Source organism: Centruroides sculpturatus, unplaced genomic scaffold (assembly GCF_000671375.1).
Source record: "Centruroides sculpturatus isolate CEXI.00-Female unplaced genomic scaffold, Cexi_2.0 scaffold2123, whole genome shotgun sequence".
Classification (NCBI taxonomy): domain Eukaryota; kingdom Metazoa; phylum Arthropoda; class Arachnida; order Scorpiones; family Buthidae; genus Centruroides; species Centruroides sculpturatus.
Genome location: NW_019386210.1, coordinates 8,546 through 21,623, shown reverse-complemented (window position 1 = coordinate 21,623; position 13,078 = coordinate 8,546). Strand labels below are relative to the sequence as shown.

At 31.3% G+C, this 13,078-nt stretch overlaps 1 long non-coding RNA gene across 1 annotated transcript; it reads left to right on the top strand.

Annotated features, from left to right (window-relative positions):
* The first annotated feature begins 8,477 nt into the window (after positions 1-8,477).
* Positions 8,478-12,567, top strand: LOC111614097. Its single transcript, XR_002754872.1, has 2 exons — positions 8,478-8,678; positions 12,408-12,567. It is a non-coding gene; the product is annotated as an uncharacterized LOC111614097 (long non-coding RNA).
* Positions 12,568-13,078: the final 511 nt, after the last annotated feature.

Genomic DNA, 13,078 nt, shown 5'->3' with positions numbered 1-13,078 from the left:
GTGACGGAATCACAACACTACCTCGGTTTCTTAAACTCGATACCAGATGGCGACACCGAAAGTTTGAAGGATGCCTCCCCGTAACATTTCTTTTTTTATTATTATTATCGTATTGCCATCTTTCCCTTTTTTCTAGTTACTTATAAATCGTTTTCTAAAGGAACATAATCGATCAACCAAGTTTTTTGAAAATTCCCCAAAAACTTGACAGTCGTATTACGTTGTATACGAGTTTTGTACCTGAAAGATTTAAAATATATCTATTTATTTTTCATCACTCTGCCTTTACGGACGATTGAAGGTACATCGGCGATAACCAAAGACCACGAACAGTGTGTTGGACGGATGCCAGTGGTATTATAGAAGAAGATTGCCGAAAATGACGTTTAAACAAATCTGTTGTTACCGCAGAAATTGTAAAATTTATCAGCTTTCTGCACATCTCTATTGATATTTCCATTTACCGAATTTATTCACTTATTAATATTCTATAGCAGTTTGCACGAATAGAAATTGTATAATGCAAGATATAACGGCATTAATTCAATTCCTAGTTCCCTCCTTCATATTGTATTCGCAGAAGCATTTAGAGTCGCATCAATAAATGACGTTTACTCCCAACTTATTATGCTGATGCATTTCGACTTTTATTGACTAATTAATATTACATTTACACGATCCTTTTGTGTATAAATATAATAAATTATTCTAAAAGGTAAATTTAATATTTCAAATTTTCCTATTTTCTTCACTTTTCGTTAAAAGAAGAAGAAAAAAAAAATTAATAAAAAATTAATAATAAATTCGCCCTTCGTTACTTATATTATCGCCGTTGTAGCGTTTATATGACAGTTACCGCCATCTGTGGATCGAAAATTATATTAAAATCTTTTAAATTCTAGAATTTTTTTTCTAGAATATGACGTAACAAATAATTTGAAATTGAAATGAATTAATTTAACACAACTTTCTTAAGAAGAAAGCGACAAGTTTTACGTAATCGCTTTCATCGAAACACAAAATAAGTGTACATTTCAATAATGCCAAACTTCAAATATTTATTCTAGAAAAGCTAATTAAAGTCTGTTTTCTAGAAAAGAAAAAAGAAAAAACGCTATCTACAGTCTTTTCCAAACTAAAAGATTAATTTAGAATTAATTCATTAAGAGGATTTAAAAGCTTAAATCAAACAGTAACAACGTCGATCGGTATCTACAATTAAACAAGAGATAAAACAATAGTTTAAATAATTGAATCGATTTGTTTTGGGTGTGAGAAAGTCTCCCGAAATAGCAATAAAATTAACTTTGCGACTTGTCATAACATTGTGTTCGACATCAAACCTATAATCTGACCACACGAAAATTTAATTACTATCTAAATGATAGATTAATATGCTTCACTGTGTCAAATTTAGATAAGAATATTTAATTGAAATTTGAATAACTTTCGATATTCTTCTCTTAATTTCTTAAATATCGTCTTATATAAAATTATAGAAGAGAAACTTACGTGTGTCCTACGACTTTATTAATTAATTAACAACTGTCAAATTTACCTACTTTTTTAAGAGTGTGGAAGAGAGCGATTTTAATCGAACGTTAAATATTTAAATATTTTAATATTAATTAAAATAATAAAAAGTTAATATGTTAATTTTTATTCGGTAAAGTTTCTGTCTGTAGTTAATGCAGTTAATTGTAGATAAACAGGGTAATTACCTGTTGGAAACAGATCGCGCTTTAAATACAGTTAATTCTAAAATGATATATTTATCTTTAAAACATATCATTCGAAACAAGTTAATGTTCTTGTCTGATCAGATTTCGAGTAGGACATTTTGCATGTTTCCTTAATTAACGGGTTCATTATTCAATCGATCCGATGCCAACTATTCAAATGGATCCGATTCGTGTCAGGAAGGCGATATTAGTTTTCTCCAAAAGGGGAAAATCATTCCAAATATTTAATACGAAATTTAATATCCTTCATGGCATAATGAGAATTTTCGTCTTGCCCCGTTAATTTTATAGATTTTAATATTATACTCTTTATTTATATATTTTATAAAGACGACAAAACTGCGATCTCGTTAAAGCGGAATAATAAATGCAAATACAATATCCGCTCTACTAATTGTCTGGTTTAAATTACACGCTGCCATTCATCATCCGAGATGTTTACCATTTTGTTTTACTCCTCGTATAAATATCCTCGGCGATGTGTTGCTCGACCGAATTTATGACTCAAAATCTGTTGTAAAAATATGACATTTTTCAAATTTAACTCTGTAAATGCTCTCCTCCTCTTTATTCTTTCTGGCACGTTTATGCAAAATTCTTTCCTTTTTATTATTATTATTATTATTATAATACAACTAGATGAATTATATTCTAGATTATAGAAAACAACAATGGCGTGTAGCTCCAGGCAAAAGTAATATTTTATCGTTATCTTTACTTATTAATTTGGCTTCGCTACCATGTTTAAATTTAATAAAATTAATCAAGAAATAAATAAAAAATTTATAATGATATTTAATATTATATATATATATATATATATAGAAAAACAGTGTATTATTACGTCTGTTTTTTGTAGATCGTTTCCTATTTTGTTCGACATTTGCTGTAAATTGTATGCGGAAAGGCCGACTTCCCCGTTTAAAATTACAAATTCTAGTTTACGTGTTTATAATTTTAAATTCTGTTATTACTTGTAATTAATGGGTAAATGTTAAAAATTGTCGATGTGCCAAAGACAATAGCCAGGAGCGGGATTGTTCGAGAGACAGATGCCACCGAATTAACTAATTGCCCGAAGGAAAGCAAGCAAAGAGAATGGTTAGACATGTTTCCGATTTTATTCTCTATTTTTCTTATTGAAATTAACTCAAATTACATAAACAAATAAGAAAAATTACATTTTAAACGAGCTATTTCTAGTTTCACGTAAATATTTTTCGAATTTTTAAGTCATTATCTCTCTCTCTTAGAATATTTAGTTTATATTATTTTACCGAACTTTTACTCGACGATAAAAAGCATTTTTAAACAATTTTCCAATTATAAAATAACATTTTAAAATTAATTTTTAAGAATAATAAAGAATTGTGACGTTCTTTTCGGAGTATTAATTACGAACAAACAGCGTGCATTCTATGTAAATGAATTGAATCGTCCTTGAATAAAAGCATTCTTTATTCTTCATCGAAGATCATTAATTCTATTCAACTTTTCTATCAGATGATATCGTTATAATTAGAGCAATTTCGGACGTTTTGATTTCTACTTTCGAATACTTTTTGATTGGAACCGATAAAGAGAAATTCTTCTATAAGAATTCGTCCTCGAATAAAAGAAATCCAAAAAAAAAAAAATTAAAGTCGTTCGGTTCAATAAGTTTTTCCTTTATTAAAAAAAGAAATTACCGGCTTGGATACATTCTATACTCACTAGAGACGATAATGTGTAAATTTTTTTCTCAATTTCGAGCTAAATATCAAAGGTAAAAGGTCACGAAGAAGCGATAAAAGCATGGTTAAATTTTCACCCTATCGAAGAATATAAAAAAGTTACTTATTTTATTAATCCTATGGCAGAAATGAGTAATTACGACATTTATTAAATTGGTTTTTTCTTTCGTTAAAGTTTTATTTTCTGTAATCTGGTATTGCAGGAATAAGCCAGAAGTTTACGCTGTAGTTGTTATCCTTTCAGGTTTATTAGGGTCATTTTCTTGCATCGAAGATTCGCAACGAAACAAGAGATTGTGGATCTCGGATTCTTAATCCAATAACAAAACTCTGCTTGGTTATTGGATTAAGAAAACAGACGTTTCCAAGCAGTTTTTGTGTCTTAATATGATTATCTTAAAACGCTCGTTAATCACTTTGTAACGTATCCGACAGAAGAAAAGAATTGGCATTACAGATTTTTCTTCGATAAATATCGAGGATTTATCGATTTTCTGATGATACGTTTCATTAATTAATTTCGATTATTCGTGTATAACTCATAATGGAATTTCTTAATCTAATTGATGCGTAATAATTGCTAAAAGTTATTAACTATTTATTTTCGAACGTTTAATGAACATTAATTTAAAAATTCTTGTGCTACTAAATTAATTTTGTGTAATTTTCTTCTTCTGGTCTGCCGAAGAATTTCAGTAAAGTGTTGCAGTACCGAATCAAAACTTAGAATTAAGAGATTGTCATTTATCAATAATTTCTCAGAGCATCAATACATTTATCATCCTTCCTATATTTTTATACTATTACTAGTCTGTGTAATATTGTTTTTGTTTAGATATTTTCATTTTTTATATGTATAACTTAAATCGAAATAATTTTATAAATTGTGTAGGTAACTTCCTTAAATATAAAATCGTTTGGAAACACGTGAAATGAAGGAACTGATTGATTGTAATCCACGTGGCCAGCCACAGTTACGCCCATTTAGGGTGGGCGTGACCCACAATAGGGTCGATCCGAGAAATGGGAAAGAATGTTTCGACCCACAATATAGGGATTTCGATCGGGTTTCGAACCGAATTCCTCTGGGTAGTAGGCATAACCCCTTATCTAGCAGCCATCTGGTCGAAAAAATGAAGAAACGGTTCCTCTGTTTTACTACTCGATCATTCACGCCGCAATAATTTCATTTCGAATCGCGATTTACAGCCGAAAAAGCGCGGTGATTGGTTAATTCGCTTCTATATATAATTAAGATTTGAAGAAACTAACTTTAAGTTGTATAAACAAAGCGCTTTTTTTTTAATAGAATCTCCATCACAATGGCAGAAAAGAAAAGAAATCGACTGCAAAGATGTAAATGCGATTTACAAAACCATTCTTTATTGCAACTATTAACGGCGCTTGATAATTACAAAACTCGTTTGTCTACATCCCGTGACAATAGAAACGTCAAAATCAATAAAGATACAATACTTCCTTCATAAACAATATTTCGAAATTAAGAATGCTTTCCTTATGCGACGAAATATCTAAATGAAAATTTTATCTTTTCAAAGGTTATAAAATTATTTTATAACCTTTGAAAATGAATTTTTAAGAATCCGAGTATTATAGGCTGCAAAGATGTACAGTACATTTATTCTTCCACAATTTTCTAATGTATTTTAAACCTTGATTGAATTTTGAAAATTAAGTTCTCGTTAATGCGCTTTTACTGTGTTTCCGCGTTTGTAAGAGCACGCGTGATCTCGTAAATGGAACAAAATCGGCTCTTTATTGTCCAAAGTACTCTAAAAACAATAAATGTTTACGGTATAGGAAGCATTTCTTTATATTTTTAATAACAGTTACCACAGCGATGCGGTTGAATGTACAGTACTTGTACCTAACTTACGGTACATTGTTGTGGTAGTGCAGTGCCAAAACAAAGTGACACAGGTAAGAGCATTCTCTCATAATCCAAGGGGGATGAGTGTTTAAAAAACGCGAAAACAAATGATTTTCGCATATAAGAGCTCGTAAATACGTATTGTTTATACTACGATATGAGAACTGTACAGGTTGCTCCACACAAAACAACCGTTCTTTAACAACTACAGGCGTGTTTTCATATGTCTACCAGTTTTTGTTTTGCCGAAACAATTTCCGTTATAGCGTTTTCGCACTCTCTCGTCTTCCAGTTTTTGTCGTCTTTACCGTAAACGATTCTTGAAGCCGATTAGCACCTCAATCAAAGAACTAAAAAGTTGTTGACGACGTCGTTTACCGACGGATAAACAAAGCGTTCTTCCAGAAACAATAGCCTATAGACTGGAAGTGATGACGTAAGACAATGATTTCACCGGGGTGACCCGAAATATGTAGTGTTGTAACATTTCTCGCGCAGTAAATCTACGTTTATAAAGAAGTAGGGGGTGCCCCTAGAAAAAATTACCGAGTAGGAGTGCCACTATTACAGAAAGGTTGAAAAACACTGAAATAAAGTATAACCGAACTACCATATTAACTGCTTGTTGATTAGAAAGCGATGTGTTAGGCATTTTACACCCTAAAAGTAACAGTAAAAAATATATAAACGAAGAAATAAAAGATTAAAGTTGCCAAGTACTTCGTCTATATTGCCAATAAACGATTTTTTCTTCTCATTTCTCACATAAATTCTTGCAAATATTTTTACTTTCTTTTATAGTTTATTGTTTACATTATTTTTTTTACATAATGAGCATATTTATGCAACTACTCATCACATTGGTTATTCCGAATCTCTCGAGTTTACGTATTCAAATATTCAGTAATTCGAAAGTCTGTTGGTGTACGAAAATGCTCTTCCAATAATGTCAAACGTTTGGTTTGAGAAGCGATTAATTTATCAATAATTCTAATTTAAACGTAATTTAATTAAAATTCTAACTTACTTATTAATATTTAAATAAGCATACATCGAATATTGTTAATTCGGGAAGGGGTTTAGACGTAGGCCACTCCCAAATGAATTCTCTAGGCTACGCCTCTACGTAAACGTTACATTATGCAAACGAGTCAAGATACGCAAAATATAAATTTTTAATTAAGTATAAATATGTTGAATATTATTTAGTAAAGTAAACTTTAATTTCTCCCCAAGATTTTTATATTTTTGGACTTAAACGTCGAGAAATGCAAAAAAATTCGGGGGGATTTTTTCTGTGTGTGTTTGTGACACGATTTTGTTCACCCTCTTTGAAGCTTAATAACTCCCGTGCTTTTTGTCGAAAATTTCTGAAATTTTTTAGGGAGGTTTGTGTATTAGGTGGATCAATTCTATTAAATTTTGGTGATTAAAGGTTGAGGGGGTGGGGAAATAAAAGGGGTTGTGTGTCATATCTCCGATTTTACTCGTTATTAGCATTTATAATTTATATATATATAAAACCCATCTCTACCCTGAAAATTAAGCTTCTGTCATTTTATAATAAAGATATAAAAAGTTTTTAATAAAATATGATAACAGATGGCGCCACCAAATGTCGCCTGGAAAGTTAAGCAACCGTTACTGAATTTTTAATAATTTATTTTCTTTTTCCTTTTTTTAGTATTGTATTTTTACGGCGGTTTATTATTAAAGTGACTGTTATTGCCTTACAAACATCACCCGGCGTAATACGAATAAATAAATAAAACAAATATTTTAAAAGAAAATAAAATTTTTAAGTGAATTGAAATCTGAAGGCAAAGCCAAAATATAATATCAATCTGTTTTACTACTCGATCATTCACGCCGCAATAATTTCATTTCGAATCGCGATTTACAGCCGAAAAAGCGCGGTGATTGGTTAATTCGCTTCCATTCGAAATTTTCGAATATTACAGTGAACGGTGACCTCACAATTTATTACACTGTGGCAACAACTCTGCTCTAGTGTTGCATATGTCCTGTTTCACGAACTCATCAGAATGCTNTAAATTATATTTAATATTAACTCAAAATTATTATATTAAATCTTAATCGATCTTTCCGTTCAATCTATTTAATGGCACTTTAAACAAATAAGAATTATAATTACAAAATAACAATCTGCGATAAGTGAATGAGCCTTTAGACGTTTGTCTTTTGAACAACGTTATTGTTTCTTCACGAAAAAAAAAAACACTTTTTTTAAAGTAATATCCATAAAGAATTCATAGTTTTTGGGTTGCAATTTGAAAACAAAAAATTGTAGATTATAAATTCCCACTGTCTGTTTTTCCTTAATCTCAAGAATGGTGTTAGATAGACGAAAGACGATACCAGATGTGGAAACATTAGGAGCAAGGAGGGCCCGATTAATTCTTTAAAGTAAAAATCGCCATTATTAGAATCGACACTAAAAACATACTAAGATGATGTTGAAGGGTGGAAAAGGATTGGTTTGAATAAGAGAATCTTGATACACGTGGAACATCTGTCAAAGAGATGAGTGTCTCTCGGAAGGTTTTCCATGAAAAGGCAAAGAAAGAAGTTCCTCTCGGGAGGATTTCTATGAGAAATTGGCTTCTGTTTAGATGTTATACACGCGAGGAAAACCCAGAAAACTCCATGCAACTAGCCCTTTGGTTAGACACGAACTCGTGACCACTTACAACGGTTCGTGTCTTGATCAGATTTACGTCTTTCTCCGAATAATTTAAATTTCTTTCTAAAAAGAAATTAATCCCAAATTTTAATTACAATAAAAATTGCTATTTATTCTCTAGAAAAAATAAAATATTCAGATTTAAAAATTATTTTTGAATTAATAGCAGATTTTTCTACCAAAAAAAAAAAAATTGCATTTAAAATATCGATTTCGATCGATATGTTAAGCGGAATCGATGGAAATTTAATGAATAAAATTAAAGTGTTTTTTTATTTTATTTAACTAAAATACTTAAATAATTAATCAATATTTTTTCTTAATATTTTAAAAGTTGTAGATAGATGAATTTATCAATATTACTAATCCAAATTTTTCTTAATGTTAGACATTAGACCGCCGGATGGCCGAGCGGTTAAGATGACAGCCTTCCGCTCTGGGGGATCCTGATCGAATCCGAACGGGTAGAAAATGCCGGGAATTTTCTGGAGAGTTTTCTGTTTCGATGTGACGTCCCATGTCCCTTAATAGTTGTCTGCCCCATCGTGGACTTAGCCGAATCCATAATGGACATGTTAAAAAGGTTTTCTTAAAGGCCGAGAATTAAAGTAAGATGTAAATAAGTTATTCTTATATCTATATCTATATTCTATTATATATATATATAAATGGACGTGTATGTCCCTATATTTCACTTTTCCGCAAAAACTACACATCGCACGTGAATGGTGTTTGTATGTGGTGGTAGCCCCAAGTCTCCATTCGTGCATAGGGGTGGTTGCGTCTCGATAGCTATAAGGGTGCGGGAGATATGAGGCTGAAAGTGGTTGAAAGTGGCTTTCTATTTCGAATGTTTTGTTCGAATTTGTTCGAATTAAATTCGAACATAAAATTCGAATATTGGTTCGATTATAGAACGATTGTAAACGTTCCAGAAACGTTGAAAATAGTTCGTTTGACTAAACGTAAAAATTCTCTAATTAGTCTGGAAACGGGGGACCTAATTCTTGCATTCTGTGAAAACTGGTAAGATTAGCTATAATGTAATTATCTTAATCTTCACTATCGTTACTTTTTGCCCAGCGAAGCGGGCCCTTGCAGCTAGTATATATATAAAACACTATAAGCAACCTGTTCTTTATTAATTAAGAAAAATTACCGTTTTGTAGTGAACTCACGCGGTCGATTATTTCCACATTATCGAAAGTTTTTTAGAAAATACTCTTACGAATTTAAGATATTTTCGAAACAATCGATCATTTGATTCCTACGCGCGCAGCATTACTTAAATACATATTTAAATTTGTGTTGTACCTTGTGTAATATCGATTTAAATTAACATCACGTATAGTATTATGTGGTAGAGAGATGGAAAGAAATAGCAGCCACGGTAGATTCCGAATATACATTAATTTGTATTACAATAAATGTACATAAATTATTAAAATTATTCCGAAATGAATATTATAATATATGCAATTAACGATAATATACGTTGTTAAATCAGAATCACATGCAACAAAAGCGTGCAGTTCGGGTCATTAAATTTGTTTGTTTGGTGAATTAACTTTATATATAATCAATGTTTACATAAAATAAAAATCTTTTAAGTTTCTCTTCGATCTCTTTCCTACGGGCAGGGACGACCAGAAGGAGAAAAACAAGAGAATTGCTTCGGGGCCCATACAATATTTTTCGTTTACTTTCTTACTGTAATATAGTACTAGAATTTCATTTGCTATAAGAATCACAATATGTATTTTGCCTTAGGCTTCTTTACTCTCCGGGCGTCTTTGCTTATAGGAAAACTGGCATGTATTAATATGATTTCAACAAAGGAATATTAAGAGGTCGGAATTTCTTATCGTTGCGTAATCTGTTTCTTATGCATTTATAATTAACCCGTAATCGAATATTCCTAGTTAAGAAATTAACTGAACTTCTTACGTTACAGATAAACCTCGCCATTTTTCGGAGTCGAATATCTTCGTATCCAATTACCGTAACCGTCGGTCGTAAATATTAGAATAACTTTACACTACGTAATACAGATGAACGCTGAAGGAAAATCGTTTGCAATTTTCGTACATCTTTACGCGTTAGTATTTCAGAAACAGAAATAAAAATGGTTAAATCCCCCTCTCCATTCGCGCAATCGTATCCGAACTCTATCCCGTATCCGTTCGGGAATTTCCATCCGGACACCTCGAATCCATGTCACATTGCAACGCATCTTTTCGTGCCCGGTTATCGGAAGGATTTATCTTTGCCACCGGACTGATTTATTGTTGCGGCGCCAGTTCATTCGAACTGGAGTTTTGTCGCAACCACAGCTTCACACAGCACATTTTTTTGTCGTCGCAGATGTCATACATATCTAATGAAGGTGACGATTTTTCGAATGTAATCTTGCGGCAGTTTTTGAGTCACAATTGTTCGATGACGGTACGACGATTAAATCGATGCCTCGAATTCTCCAATAAATTCTCGACTTGCCTCCAATTAGTTTGTTTGTTGGTGTTTTATGGCGCAAGGGCCACATAGTCCAAACTGTAATAAACAGATTCTAGTTCTTCTTTGCCATAGTAATTGCCATATCTTTGGCTTCTCTGCTTATCGTTTCAGTTTTCACCTGAAGTTTCTTGGCTCGTAAGCCTTTGACGAAACTCAATAAACAAATTCTAGTTCTTCTTTGAAGATCTTACGGCCTCCTTCCTTTGATAAAACTCTTGTTTCGGGCTTTGCTTTATCTCAGTTCCATTTTCTTTCCTTTTCCCTCCCGAATTTTCTTTTCGTCAATATATATATAGCTTCCAGCAGCTGTCTGGTTTGATCCTATTGCAATTAGTTCATCTTCTACGAAATATTTTCTTTTCTCGTCTTTATAAGCCACCTTTTGTTTTAAAGTCTCTTCATTCATTCCACGAGAATGGATTGAAAAGTTTGCGCGATCTGATGTATTGGCAAGTCTTAAAATATTTTTTCGCCCAATTCTGTTTCTTTAATCTGTGACCTAACCGACATTTTTTATTGCATCGTTCTATTTGGCAGCTTATTAACCGTTAGGTTTTCGCATAAAAATTGCTACACGAAATGCTCGAAATTTTTTTCTATTTTCAGTGAAAGGATATTAGAATAAATCTGCACTTAGTAACTCTGGCTACAGTAATATGGAATTTTCATTTGGAAAAACAAAATAATCATCGATACGTTTAGTTCTAATAGATTATTTCTAGCAGTAACACGTATACGAAAGCTGAAAACTACCGTATTGAGTTGTCACCGCTCCCCTCTGGAACCCCGAGTCACGTCGCGTCATGAATTAAAAGTGCATACGTAAGGGAACAATCTTTATGCTTCGATTAAATGTCGCGGCGTTTATTCAGTAATATACAGTATATATTATCATTTATACTGTATGTAATTGTATGTATGAAAAATGAACGTAAGAGTTCGATTCTCATCGTCATTTCTTTCTCTTGATTAAGTCGTTACCCTTTGTAAGCGTCAGAAAATTATGGAATAAGATTTGATTTTCATTTAAAATGGAAGAAAATTCAAGAAATTTTTTCAAAATCAAAATTTAAAATATTAATTTTGTTAGACGGCATTCGGTAAATTATGTGTTCATTCATTTGACTCATTTATAAAGTTAAAATTTATATATACTGGTATAAGTTGCAGATTTTTACATTTATCAGCAGACAGATACGTAAATCTATAAATAATAAATTTAAACGTTTGTTAAGTATATTCAAATTCAAATTAAAGATAATAATAAATGAAAACTAGTTAAAATCGTGTTGTATAAAATGTCGCAATCATAATTTTAATTGTATTTTTGATGATAATATTACCATCTGGATTGAATGTAGACGTCGATTTTGTTTTAATTAACAACAATAGTTTCTTAGAAAAAAACAAAAAAAAATTATTTATGTATAAATTCATGGAATGTTGCCAATGTTAAACATTATACATTCGAGTTTTGATAAGTATATAGGCGGACGGTGACTTTATTTCTTTATTTTAAGCCTATTTATGCGCTTAAATTAAGCCCACACTTTCATGTCATCCTTATTATTATTTAATTTTTAAAAATTAAAAATCGTTTGTCAAAAAATTTGAAGAGGAAAGAAATGTCTGTATCATCAAATTCATATTAGGTTCAATTAGGATATACGAATTTAAATTAAAACAAATTCCGAAACGATTAAATTATAAATTATATTTAATATTAACTCAAAATTATTATATTAAAATTTATAAAGCAAAATCTTATAATAATAATATATTTAATAAAATTAGAATATTTGAATTAAGATTTTATTCACTAGAGGTCGTTGCGAGACGGCCGATGAGTCAACAACAGGATTTATGAAGATATGAATGCAGTGAGGTAATATCCTCAAAATAAATATGTGAATCGTTCCGTACCGAATCATAAAATCTGGCAAAACGACATTCGGATCGTTTTAGAACTTGTCAAATTTGAAATCCGAAGAAGTTTAGGGCGTATCTCGTCCGATTCGGCGGTGGTGAATCTCCATAAGACTGTACAAGGAACCGGTTCCAATCAATCCGAAGTTTCGGACCGATTAATTGACATCTGTCGAAATTATCAAGAAAAATGGAAGATTTAGGTAAAATATATCTTATTTATCTCTTAAATACCTTAAAATACGATTACTTTTCTTAATATTTATTACACTGGAATGTCGATCTTAACATTCCACGTGTAATTCCGCTTTTCTTGTAATAAATCATCGAATACTCGAAAATAATAAGAAAATTTCATCATTTTACACCCACGTGTTTATAAACGAGCTCCAAACACAATTAAAAATTGGAAAAATATAATGATTAAAAGAATTATTTTCTTTTTTTTTTTTTTGCTAAAATAAGAGTTGGTGGGTTTAATTTGTGGAGAGACGAGAGGCCCAAAGTTACTGTAAACTGTTGACGGTACCTCCCTAGAGGTTGCTGCCAACCTATTTATCTTAGCATT